The sequence below is a fragment of the Phyllostomus discolor genome, chromosome 14 (genome assembly GCF_004126475.2).
Source record: "Phyllostomus discolor isolate MPI-MPIP mPhyDis1 chromosome 14, mPhyDis1.pri.v3, whole genome shotgun sequence".
NCBI lineage: Eukaryota > Metazoa > Chordata > Mammalia > Chiroptera > Phyllostomidae > Phyllostomus > Phyllostomus discolor.
This window is the reverse complement of record NC_040916.2, coordinates 41,453,254-41,466,785: the sequence shown is the minus strand read 5'-3', so window position 1 is coordinate 41,466,785 and position 13,532 is coordinate 41,453,254. Positions and strand designations below refer to the sequence as shown.

Here is a 13,532-nt window from a genome sequence, read left to right as displayed (position 1 = left end):
GGATGGAAAAGGACAACATCCCATCATTCTTGCCTCTTTCTTCCAGCCTCCGGTCTGTGCACCACAACCTCGCGGTCTTTCCTGGGTCTCTCAGCCCCAGGGGCCACTGGAACTATTGTATTTGACTGAAATGTGAAACATTGTTTCTGACTTGGTTTTGAGTAAAATACACCTAGGAAGGGGGAGGATGCTAAGAAACATCGTGTATGCCAGACTAACAAAGTTTCTTACCCTAACTTCTTACATCTAAGCCAGGATCTGACTTGGCTGGTGCGGCTGGGAGGGCACCGGCTTTGGTTCCTTTTCTCATCTCTGCCTTGGCAAGGAGAGGCGGAGCTGGTCGGTTTCCACAACAACAGAAAACTGGGGAGGCCCTGCTCCCAGGCCTAGTAAGGACCTCAGTCCCTACCACCACCCGCCTCTCGGTGTCCCTGGAGGAGACCTTCCCCTCACTCCACCCTCCATCCCTTTGGCCTTGACATGAATCCCACTTTGTACCCCCACTCCCCCTGGCTCCTGATGAGGGCCAGGTGGTAACAGGAACAGGAACTAACATTTTTAGTGCATTTGCCAGGCATATCTAACAGATATTAAACACATATCATGAAGAAAGGCACCAAGTGAAGAGGGCAGTTCTGTTCCCCGCCCTCAAATATTTCTGAGCTTGGGCTCAGAAACAATGCCCTGAGCGGTAAAAAGATGATAGTGGTGCCCAGCAATGTCCCTGGCAGTGAGCATGTAATCCAAAGTAGAAAGAATACAAAGCCATAAAACAGAACAAAAAGGTAGACACAAGTGAAAATAGAAAACCTTTCTAGTTATCCTGATTGTAAACATCGGATTAAGTTCATTGAACCTTAACTTTGATCTCTGTTGATCGGGGGTGGGAGCGACAGGTTGCCACCCCTGCTTTTTTAAGGCCATAGGGTGCTGCCTGGGCTTCAGGTCGCCCTGTGTTGGCCCAGGGAAGCTTTCCTTGTTCATCTCTTAAAAGTTCCTGAGAGCTTGGACCCATGGACAGCAAAGTCTTATCTGTGACTTGTTTCTCCAAGTTGTTTAACATGCCCAGAACAAATTCTCTGGATGATTTTCCCCTACGGTGGAATTATACATCTCACTTTTAACTTTTTTAAAATACTATTGTTTTTTAAAGCTGTGAGCAGTCATCTGATTTATAAAAAGATGTAACAAATATTAAAATGATAGAAAATATCATTTTCAAAGCAACATCAAAAAGTGAGTGTATTCAACCATACTTAGCCCATAACAGAGCAAGTGGGTGCAGCAATGACAACTCACTCTGTAGCATGTTTAACCAACTGACAATGGAGAAAGTTGGTTGAAGGAAAGCAGGGGAACTTCATCCTTTATGCATGAGAACCGAGGGGCTCCTTAATCATCTGGCATCCGCTCAGTGTTGTACCTATGGTTAGAAATGCACATGATGGGAACTCCAGGGATCTTCCTGACACTTCGTTTAAGGTCCCGGACACCTGTGGCCACAATGTAATACTTGTGCTGAGTTTCTCTCTGTGCTAAGCAGTCGTCTGCATAGGTTCCTTTGTGTGTGTGTGGAAATCGTTCAAATCTTGGATCCTTGGTGATCCTTAGAGCCACTCGATATTTCTACCCTAATTTCTTAGTTTCAGCCACTACACAGTCAAGGGTTACACTTGGCATAGAGACAGTCCCTCATTGACTTCACTAAGTCCAATTCAGCCTTGATGGAAAAGTTGGTATCAACCAGGATGCGGTAAGGTGGGCCCAGCAGTGTGTTATATTGGAAGAATAAGCAGGAAGAGTATTGGGGGACTTCCCTTTTTTTCTTGAGTGCACTAGGATCTTTCTTTTCTTTCTTTTTAGGTTTTAATCTATCCTTTCCTTTAAGCCCCTGATCTCTCAGACTAGGCATTTGCTTCATGGTCGCATATTTCCTTGTTTTCTTTTGCTTCCCCATGATCACGCTGCACTCTTGTTTCTTCCAGAATTCTGAAATAATATTTTTTAATATTTTATTTATTTATTTTTAGAGAGAGGGGAAGGGAGGCAGAAAGAGAGGGAAACATCAGTGTGTGGTTGCCACTCTCGCACCCCCTGCTGGGGACCTGGCCTGCACACCAGGCACATGCCCTGACAGGGAACTGAACTGGTGGCCCTTTGGTGTGCAGGCCAGTGCTCAATCCGCTGAGCCACACCAGCTGGGGCATCCCTTTTAGGTTTTTATAGCATCAGGCAGTAGTCTACTGGGCACGAAGCCTTCACGGTGGGGGCTGTGTTCACTCCACGCATCACGTCAGGGTCTGTGACACCTGCTGGGTTCTGCAGGTGCACTCTCTCTCCCCCATTTCCTCTTCTCTTAGCACTTTGAAAATATAATTCCATCATTTTCTGGCTTTCCTCATTGCTGTGAAAAGTAAGCTATTAGTCTAATTGCCGGTCCTTTCTAGGCAATCTGTCTTTTCCTCTCACTGCTTTTAAGATTTTTGCTTTGTTCTTCTTCAGTTTCATTGCGAAGTGTCTTGTAGTTTTCTTTTTATTTACCCTACTTACGATTCATTGAGATACCTGAATCTGAAGACTGGGGATCTTTCATTAATACTAAAAAAATACCCAGTCTTTTTCTTTTCATGTATTGCTTCACTCTCACTCTGTATTCTGTCTTTCTGGACTACTGATTAGATATAAATATTAACAGTTCTCATTTTGGTCTTTGTGTGTCTTACCCTCTCTTTAATATTTCAACTCTTGGCTTAATTAATGCTTTCTTTCAGCTGTGTCCAATCTAGTACTTAATGTGTCCAGTGCATTTTACATTTCAATTATTTATTTTTCATTCCTTAGATGTTCTGTTGGTTCTTTTTCAGATCTTTATCTGGTCAGTTTTTTTAGTCTTTTATTCCTTACTTGAGCTTTCCATTCCCTTATTCATTTACTTTGACACATTAAAAAGGCTTAATTTATAATCTGTATCTGATGGCTTCAGTATCTGAAACCTTTCATTTCAAATCTACTGCTTGTTTCTTGTGTTCGTGGTATGTTTTTCCCTGTGTACTTAGTTGTTTTCTTTATTATGAGCTTATATTTTAGGAAGTTATTTTTTAATTGGAATTTTTTAAATTTTATTTATTTATTTATTTTTAGAGAGAGGGAAAGGGAAGGAGAGGAGAGAAACATCATTGTGTGGTTGTCTCTTGCACGCCCCCTACTGGGGGCCTGGCCCACACAACCCAGGCATGTGCCCTAGACTGGGAATCGAACCAACGACCCTTTGGTTTGCAGGCCTGCGCTCAGTCCCCTGTGCTACACCAGCCAGGGCTATTTGGGGGAGTTTTATCTGGTGAAATTCTTTGAGGCCTGGGTGGAGAGTGCATTTCTTCAGAAAGTATTTGAACTTTACCAATTAGGAACCCTTTAAATTTAATTCTTGGCTTGGGGTTCTTCAGGACTGGAGGTATTGTACATTCAGACCTCAAACCTCAGGGAGTGGTTTTCTCTTCACCCAGAACTAAGACAAAATGAAGTTGTTGTCCTTTCTTTCAGGGGCTAGGGGGCTCTAGCCTCTGTGAGTCTCCAACCAGATTCTCCGCCTTGTGTGGCCCCTGAGCTTTATCTCTGATCATCTGTATGTCTCTTAAGATGGAAGCTTTTGTCACTGGAAGTCACAGAAAGCCCCTGTGTTCAGCACTCTCTTACCTGTCTCTAGTCACATTTTTGTTTAATTTTTGAGCCTCTGCCAATCTCCCTAATGTTCTTGCTAGCAAAGTCAAGTGTTCAAAAATGTGTGTGTGGTTTTGTTTTCTTTATTCAATATTTCAAGCATTTTTAGTAAGATTATTATTTCTTTTAAGGATATTTCTAGGCACGATTGCTAAAAATTTAAATGTTCATTCCCTGCAGAGCTCCTTTTTTCTTAACTTAGAGGGATGGCTCTAAGAGAGTCATGTGTGGAGAGAAATGACTGAAATGACCGAAGTTGAGCGAGAACTCAAGCACAGCTGTTATCGATTCATTCCTCCTCCAGGTTTCCTTCCTGACCCCCGCCAACCGGGCCCTCTCCCATTCCCAGCACTTCGGGGCATTTGTAATAATTCATAGTGTCAGCAAGATGTTATATGCCACAACTTCATAAAAGATGATTTTCCTTTAGGGAGAAAGATAAATGCGAGTTTCTCCATAAATGGCTGCTCAAAAGTTAAGAATGCGTTAGTTTCCCTTAGTGACACAATATGGATATTTAATTTATTCATTAATTTTACAAGTTTTAAATACTATCTATTAGACATTCTGAGGGAAGCATTCTCTAGGGTGGAACATTTATTCAACAAACATTTATTAAGTCCCTACTGTTACAGAACACACAAGGGGGGCCTGGGACAATATACTATTATTGAAAGAAGGCCCCGGGTCCATTATGTCCGCCGCCCTAGGAAAGACGTCTCTCAATGCCAGAGATTCGTGAAAAGGAAAGAAAATGTTTATTTAATGCTATACTAACTTAAAGTAGTGACCTAATGTCTTTATCAAAAAATCCTAAAGTCCCTAAAAACACCCACAAACACACAGTCCTTCCTTCCTTCCCCCTTTGCCCAGTCCAGAGTACCGTATCTCAGGAAAGGAAATAGAAGTCCATGGCTCAGGCAGTCCTCTGGTTCTTCCCAGTTAGTACTCCCTCTCGACTGGGAGACCTCCCTGGGTTCCCGGCACCCTTCTCTGAGTCGCCAGGATCTCTGCTAAAACCAGGTGGTAGTTCCCCCTTCTAAAGCTGCAGGGGTCCCCACTCTGCCAGGCACGTGGTCCTCTCTCTCAGGGCTGCAGGAAGGGAGAGTCCCCACTCTGCCAAAGCTGCATGGTTCTCTCCTCCAGGGCTGCCACGTGGTTCTCCCTCTCTCAGGGCTGCAGGAGTCTCCACTCCGTCAAGGCCGCGTGGTTTCTTCCCCAATGGCTGCCATGTCTGGGTTTAAATCCCCCGCGCCAATCTTCTTCTGCAGCCCCATTTCCGACTCCTCCTACACTTGGGCACACTTGCCCTCAATCTGCTGTCTTCTCCAGCTTTTCTGGTCGCCATCGTGGGTCTGGGCAGGTGTCACCCCATGTCATGGAGCCAATCTTCTCCCAGCTCCCACGCAGGCACTGTAACTCAGGGGACCTACCTCCCAGGTCCCATTTTGGGGGGAAGGTCCCTTTCCATCCCCCTGGCCTTGAGCATGGCCATAACTATTTAGCATATCTAAGTGACCAGCCAAAGGCTATAGGTATGCTAAATGACCATGCCGTGGATTAGCTGCAAAGCTGCCCTGCATGTTCTTGCTCTGTGTGCCCCTTCCCCCAACTCATACCTGTGGGGGAAGGGGTGAAGACACCTTAAAATCTCCTGGACACCTTGAGTTCTGGACCCCATTTCAAATGCCTATTTGGGGTCCCCCCTCTTGGCTGCACCCTGTAACACTACCATGTTATGAAAACTGGGAAAACAGCACACACAAAGAGCATAGAGGCAAGAAACAGCCTGACATCTGCAGGAGCCCAAAGTAGTTTCACATAGATGGAGCGTGGAGGGAGGGGGCCAGAAATTGGGCTAGAAGTGGGATAAAGCAATTATAAATTTATGTAAACTCCTTATATTTGTGTTCAAACTCTTTAAACTTTTAGAATTAGTATTCATTCTTCAATTTTTTTGCTCAAATCAAGCCTTTAGATTTAAATCTTGAGCTTTTACTAACACGTGGTGTCTGAAGGTACAGAAATGTTCATCAGAACAACAGGCTTCCGTGATTTACAGCAGCTCCGTAACCAGTCCCTATGTACTGCCCGGCTCCAGGCCACAGTGGGTTAGGGTGGCCCGCAGGGTCCAGGACAGGGTCCGGCGTCCAGGAGTTGGGGTAGGTGCAGAAGATCACAGCAGGACCTTTTTGCATATGGTGGCAGGCTGGGGGTCCCTCTGAGGGAGAATGCGGGAACCCTGAGTCTGCAGGAGAAAGTTGAGACCAGGGCTCTGGAACTCAGGCGGGGCCAGAGGGAAAAGGCCAAGCAGCAGAGGGTGAAATCACAAGAAGGCCCCAGGTTCAAGCTCACTCCAGGGCAGAGCAGGCTGCAGATTCTAGAAAGGCCAGGGGAACTTCTCTGTGTCAGTTACAGATGGACAGGTCCACAGAGTTCAACTCTAGAACCACTGTGGATCTTAGGCCAGGGGCTATCTCCCCTGTCTTGGGTGTCAGAACCCTTCTTGGTGTGGGGAGCCAAGGCATGTCACGTACACGGGATGGCCCCAGGGTCAGTGGATGAGGGCCCTGGAGGGATGGGCTGGCAGCCTGACTTCCAGACCTCTGTCCTCACAAGTTGTACTTGGCCACACCTGCAGAATGGTGCCCGCTTCTCAAAGACGAGAATGTGGGTCCCAGCAGAGGAGCATGTGCCATGGAACTCCTGGTAGGACTTTGGAGGGCTGCAAACACGTCCCTATTGGTTTCGAGATGCAGTGGTCTGCTTTTCACCGGAGCGATTTGCCGGTGTTACTGAAGTGAAGAGAGTGAATGGCAGGGGCCTGGGAGCATACAGACAGTCACTGCATCCCGTTTCAGAACACACAGGCATCAGGCTGCCTGAGACAGCTATGTGTGCTTTGGTTGGAAAAAGCTCTGAGGGTGACAGATGCACTTGTTTCCAGCTTTATTAATGAATAAACAAGGAACTGAACCCAGGGCTAGGCCTTCTGAGAGGAGGCAGCTCGAGCACATCTGTGAATGTCTTCAGTGACAGTGCTTGTCTTCCGTAGGCACGGAAAGGATGAAAAGTGAGTCGCTGTGGCTTGAGGGCGTTGCACAGGTAATCTAGATTATAGATCACTGGAGCTCCCTGGGCCATTCTTCTGCCTGAGGCCCAGATCTCGGTGACTGATGGGGAGGAAGGGTTAGCGGAAGCGCACTCTCCCCAGAGGGGGCCTGCCTGTCTTTCCCCATCAGAGCTTCTAGTTCCAGCTCCCGCCTCCCAGCTCCCACCCCAGATCCCAGCGCCTGGCTCTCCTCCTCCCTCAGTGGAGCCCAGCCTCCAGAGAGTCACCTTCCTCCCCCACTCCCTCGAACCCATTAATGAATGACAAAGGGAGCATGATCTAGAACGGGGCTTCAGGAGAAGTATCAGGGGCAAGTCAGAGCCGAGGTAGGCTTCGAATGGGGCCCCCTTTTGATGGCCAAACAGGAGGTGGAAGGACATTCTAGGCAGAGAGCAAGAGGGGACAACACAGGCCAATTTGACCAGAACACAGGGCTGCAGGAGCATTAGGTAGATAGCTGGCAATGTCTGGGAATGGTCTCAAATTCTAGGCTTAGTTTGAATTTTAATCTATACACAGCAAGAAGTCATTTAAATTTGGGATAGCTAGAAGGGGTAAAAATAAGGATGAACCTTTATAAGTCAAAATAATAGCTATTATTACACTTTACAAAGCATAGTTTGTTTCTCTGGACCCTCAGCACAGTCCTGTGGAGGCAGGAGGGTTTGATCTGGACACAGGTCCAGGGCCAATTGCACTTTCCTTAATCTTGCAAGCCCCTGCTCCCACTGAGGCTTCATTAGGAGGCTTCACAGAATGTCAGGTCGGCGGGTGGGGGTGGGGATAGCAGTGACTTCTCTTTGTACCATCCATTCCAGAAATGACCAGGCTGCCACTGAGCAGTGCTCCTGCTGGCCAGAGGAGGAGGGGGTGAAGGGTGAGGGACCAGGTGCTGGGACAGGTGGAAGGGGGCTGTGAGACAGCATCCCAAACAACAGCAGCCAGTCACAAAAAGGAAGTGCTTATTAGCAGCCGAACCCCCCTCCAGGTGCTGTGAGCACCCCTGGAAATCTCTCCTAAGCTCCGGTTCGAGAGACTGACAATTAGGCTGTTTCAGTTCAGACCACACAGACAGCTTAGGGGATACCGGGCCCTTCTGGTACAGACACTTCATGGGAGGTTCGTAAGGGGTCTAAATGTGTGTTTGTTATTAAATACAGTGGGATGTTATACCACAGAAGGAATCTTCTGGAAATGCCTTTTCTCTTCAGTGAGAATACGGAGGAAGGGGAAATACAGGTACGATTAAGAAAAGGACTGGTAACCAACCTTGTATTGATGTTTGTCCCGCTTTGCTTGCGCCCCTGGAAAACGGGTGCACGAGGCTGATGAACACGCATGCGTGTTTCAGGGGCAATCGGGGGTGGTTATAAATAGAGCAGGCTCGAGAACAAAATAGGATGGCTTTGCCGCAAACTCGGATATTGTTTAGGGAAAGGTATCTATTTATTAACATTCTGTTTTTTCTCAGCTGAGATTCCCCTTCCAATTTTCCCTCCAGTCTCAGACAGGGACACCTCCTGACAGGTGGACTTCTCCAATCAATGTCAAACCGGGCGGGTTGTCCTGCCATAGGTTACACCTGCACAGGGCATGAGCCTGGAAACTGACCTGAATCCTGGAGCTACAGAACTTTGGATTCGTAGAAAATACAGGATAATAATTAAAGCCACGGACGAGGGAGTCTCGGGCCCGAGTCTCGTGCTGCTCTCCTTTCTCTGGGGGTGGGCCCCTGGGTAAGTGACTGGACATTAGGCCTCGGTTCCCCGTCCATAAAGCAGAGATAGCGGCACCCACCACGCAGGGTTGTTGTGCGGATTCAGTGAGGTAAACGAGGTCGTGCGGCCAGTCGGTGTCAGCTGCCGTTAGGTTATTAACCGAGGTTTCAGGAGGCAAATCCGAATGCCTGACTGTGGCAAGGGCAAGGCCAGGGATTCCCAGGGAAAATCAAATTACAGAATGTATTTGAAAGGAACTCTCAAAATCACCCCAACCCTTAGCTGGTGCCAGAACCTCTCCCCTGCCCACGTCTCTCCCTACGTGGTTCCTCAGCCCTTGTTTGCACACACACACCCCGTCAGGGAAGGACACTCCGTGGTCTCAGGCAAGCACCAGGAGCTCTGCTGGGAAGCTTTGCTGTGCACTGCACCTCCAAGGACTTTCACCGACTGGCCTCCTTTCTTCTGGAGTGATGGACAAGAGGCCTCTGGGGCACCTTTCAGATTCTGAAATAACCATTGCTACATTTAGACGTCTCTGAATCATAAACTACCCCAGTTTCTTCAACTGTTCTTCAAAAGACATATCTTGCCATCACATTGCCACCCTAGTTCTACTTCTCTTACATCAATGCTGCTCAATCGGGTGACATGTCTAGGGACATTATAGATTGTCACAAGAGGGGCAGGTGCTAGTGGTACCTAGAAGATAGAGGCCAGGGTGCTGCCGAACATCCTACAACACACAGGAATGCCCCCAACAGCAAAGAATGATCTGACCCACATACTCAACAGTGCTGAGCTTGAGACCCCCTTGGAAATATACATGTTAACCAGTGCTGTTCTTAAAGTATGGGCCAGAAACGTGCATAGAGGAGTGCCAGCTCACCCACCATCGCACTGTCAGTACTTTGCTACTAAATTAGCCTACAACTCCAGCAGTTCGTAGCTGGTGGTCAGTGAAAGCCCCTTTCACGTGTTGCTGCCAGCCCAGGGACAGCACGCACAGGGCCTGCACGTTCACTTAGAAATCACTGCTCAGGGCTGGCACTGTCTCCTGCTGAGCTGGAGGCAGGCTTGCAACCTTTCTGACACAGTACTCTGGACTTCCGCCCTCAATCATTCAAAAGAAATTGTCATGCAAGATAAACTCTATTTGCTGGGCATGTCTCCCGGAAGGACCCCCACAATACTGGGTCACCGTCCTCAGTGGCAGCTTGAAAGAAGAGAGGATGCCTCAGCCCGGCACTCAGAGGCACTCCCTTTCCCGCACACAAAGCCTTGGGGTCCCCTGTCATTAAAGCAGTGGGGGCAGGGCAGGGCCGCACAGGAAGGAGGCCCCCTCTCCCGCACACACGCCTCAGCTCCATGCAGCAGCCCCACTCCTTGTCAGCTTCCTCCTGACCCTCCAGTCACTAGTTTTGATGCTCTCTGTTCCCCCGGCCAAAGCTGGCCTTGATCTTACCAACACAGAGATGCAAAGGAGAGGAATGCAGAGATGGCAAAACACCCTCTACACCGTGGATTCTTCAAGGAAAAAAATGAGTAGACAACAATCTAAGCTTCTCACAAATCTAAAACCCATACTAATCAATATCTAAAAAAGTGGTTACAGAACACACGCTGTCTTCCACATAGTGTTTAAAAATACTTCTTTTTCTCCTTGTATGGGGAAAGATAGAGAGAGAGAAACATTTTGGATAGGCTTAAATGAATGGCTTCAGTTTCAGCATTCCTTTACAAACCTGGTCGCTTTGTTAGTTTATGAACAAAGGAACATGTTTGATTTATTCAAACATTGACTTGATTTGCTCAAATATTCTGCAAGGTATATATATTTACTTTAAAAGTAGAATTCATTCGGATTAATCACACGTTCACTGACTCAATCCAGTTTTCAGAGCTTCATGCATTTGCCTGTCACGCAAGTGGAAGTCAGCTGACAACCTGCAAGGAATGTGGCCTCTCTCAGTCCTGCGTGTGTTTGAGATGGAGGCAGAAACTAGGGGACACAGAAACCATTAATGTTTGAGTGAAACGAGAGCCTTGAGTCCTCCAGAATGAGGGTGCTTCATCCTGGAGCAGGCCCAGAAAGCCCTCGTTTTCTGAAGTGCAGCCACAGGACACACACAGGGGTGGCCATGAGGGGAGCCTTCTGAATTTATCGCCTCCTGCCTGCCATGCGGGACTTCTAGAAGGATGGATCTTAGGAGCACGGGCTGGTGAATCGGACTGCTGGTTCAAGACTGGCTCTCCCACTTTTCAGCTGTGAGAGCCTGGTCAGTCCCTTAAGCAAAGTCGCAGTTTCCTCACCTGTAAACAGACAGTGACAGCGACACTTCTTACCTCTCAGCATTGTCGTAAGGGATGGACGAGGCACTCTGTGTATAGCGTGGGCACACAGAACGTGCCCGATAAGCATTAGCGTTCTTTGTTTTATCACCCTCCTGGCCCTCCGATACATTGAAAGTGTGTCTGTGAAAGCTAGGAGTCTCTGCCCGAGTTTACTTCCGGAACTCAGTGACGCAGTCTGTCTGCGGCAGTATGTGCTCCCGCAGCACCGATCAGCGCGCTCACGGCTGGGAAGGAGGGGAATGCTGACGGCTCTGCCGTGGAAGTGGTGCGCACTCACACGCACCTTCCCAGGACTAGCAGAGCTGAAACAGCGGAGGAGGGCGACAGCTTCAGTGGGAAGGGTTCACCGTGGCTTTCAGTTCTTTTTTGCTTTTACATTTTAAGTGAACACCTGCATTTGGAGAGCTCTCCGCAGAGCAGCGCATCCTGGCCTGGCACATCCCAGGCTGTGCTGCTTTCTGCACCCACCTTCCCGGCAGCCTCGCCAGCTCGCAGCGCCCTCACGATGCAGGTGCTGCTCCCCCATTTCTGCGCATTTACAACATCCCATGAAGCAGCTTCTGGCCCTCTGAGCTGCCTGCTTTGGCCGTCCAATTATCTCCCCAGGTGCCAAACCTTGTTTCTGTTAGAGACTCAAGACAAAGTGGTCCGCTCTTAACCTTCCTTTTCCTCATAAGTCCCATTACCTGATGTTTTGCAGGAGCACAACATATCATTTCCTAACAGAAATGCCTGATTTCTGTCAAGTGCTGCAGAAAGCAGCCACAGCAAAAGCGCAGACATGTAAGGAAGAAAGCAAGGCCGCGTGTGGGTAGTTTGGAAGGGTTTGGCCGAGTCCCAGGCTGCGGGCCGGCCCCTCCCTGGACGGCTTGGAGTCCTGTGGCCCTGAGAGCAGCTTTCCCAGCCCAGGGCACTAACGTGTGATGCTTGAGTCCCGGCCCCGTCCAGTGCAGCAGAAACAGCCACTTTTCTCTGTTTCGGCTCTGGAGAGAGTGTGTGTAGCAGCATGAATTAACTAAATATATTCCTGAATATATTCCTTTTGCTTTACTTTCTTTGAAACTTCTTCACGGAAATGCACTTTGAGTCTCCTTAATTCTCTCAGGTCTAAATTCTTGCTGCCAACCTAGAATTCCTGTGCGAATTCGCTCCTCTCCTTACTGAAGCCCTGACCACATTCTGTCTTGTGTGTTCGACTGGCATGTGTGTGCATGCACATGCATGTCTGCGTGTGCTCTGTGCATGTGTGTGTGTGTGTGACCTCAATGACACTGTCATGCTTGAGGGCAGGTGCTGTGCTCACTTCTTCTCTGTATTTCCTCCATTTTGCCCAGCACAGTGTCTTTCTCATAGTAAGTACTTAATAAACATTTGCTAAATGAACAAATCCTCCAAAAGCACTGGCTTGTATCCAGGCCCTTCTGTAAGGAGTAACAACTGTGCACTGTGAATTCCAATGCAGTGGTTACAAGACATAGTTTTGCATTAAAATTTTGCTGTAGCATAGTTATTGTAAATTATGCTGGGGAAGTAAAAACCAAAAAGCAATGTAAGAACATCTTATGTGGAATATTTTATTCATCTTTTTAAATAATTAATATGCAGCAGACAGGAATTATTTAATTTGGCTGCTCTGAAAGTTCCTGCTTCGCTGTCCAAGGCTCTGGAAGTTGAGCTGTTTCCTGAGGGAATACCAGCTCAGAACAAGCCTCAAGGTGACTCCGGCTTAGACAGGGCCCTTGCCTGTGAAAGGGAACACGTGGGCTGGGAGGTGAGGGAGATGGGCTCGCTGCTCTGGCTGAAACACCCACTGTCCATCGTCTAGGTCCTGTCGGTGAGTGTGTGGGCATCTGTTCCCAGTCTTTGCTGTCCAGCTCCCTACTGAGAGGGGGTAGGGGCGGCATATCTGTGGTTGGAGTGGGGTCTATAATGATTTTATGTGGCTGGAGTGCAGGGTCCCAGGGGAACTGTGGGAGAGACAAGGCTGGAGAGAGGACGAGAACCCCTTGAAAGGCCCTGTATGCTGCGTCGCAGAGTAGATTCTTATCGTGAGGACGACAGAAAGGCACTGGAAGTTTTTGGGCTACTATGAGGATGGCTATGATCAGCTTTGTAACCATTCTTGCCTAAAGCTCAGTAGCCACAACAATACCTATCAGTACCACCAAGGAAACACACACTCCAAGTTGGAAGCATGTGCTTGTTATGTAAGCATAGCAGAAAAACAAGAGTGAGAAGAGCTAATAATCATTGAAGCTTCCTACGTGTTATGCACTATTCTAAGTGATTTTTGAAAATGTGTTAACTCATTCTTCACAAGATGGAAAGTTGAGGTCGCACAGTTAGTAAGCGCTGGTGCTGGGGCTTGCACCTATGCAGGCTGGGTCCTGAAAGCATGCTCGTGATCACAGCATTGCACTGCCTCGGTGATCACCTCATCCCCCAACTATGTTGTCTCCCCTAAGCCACTCTTACGTAGAAATTCTGAAGCCACCACTGAATCTGGCAGTGTGAACAGCAGTGGGCTGGAGGTCCAGACTGGAAGCAGGGGGACTGAGAGGAGAGTGTTGTCATAATGCTGGTAACCAGGAGCAGTGGAAGGATGCGAGAGAGCTAAGCGGGTAACGGGA

At 48.1% G+C, this 13,532-nt stretch overlaps 1 protein-coding gene and 1 pseudogene across 2 annotated transcripts in view; one reads left to right on the top strand and one right to left on the bottom strand.

Annotated features, from left to right (window-relative positions):
• VTCN1 (V-set domain containing T cell activation inhibitor 1) overlaps positions 1–13,532 on the top strand; it is a 50,396-nt gene that overhangs the window by 17,125 nt on the left and 19,739 nt on the right. The gene's annotated exons all lie outside the window — the stretch shown is intronic.
• LOC114489142 lies at positions 1,155–1,983 on the bottom strand (annotated as a pseudogene).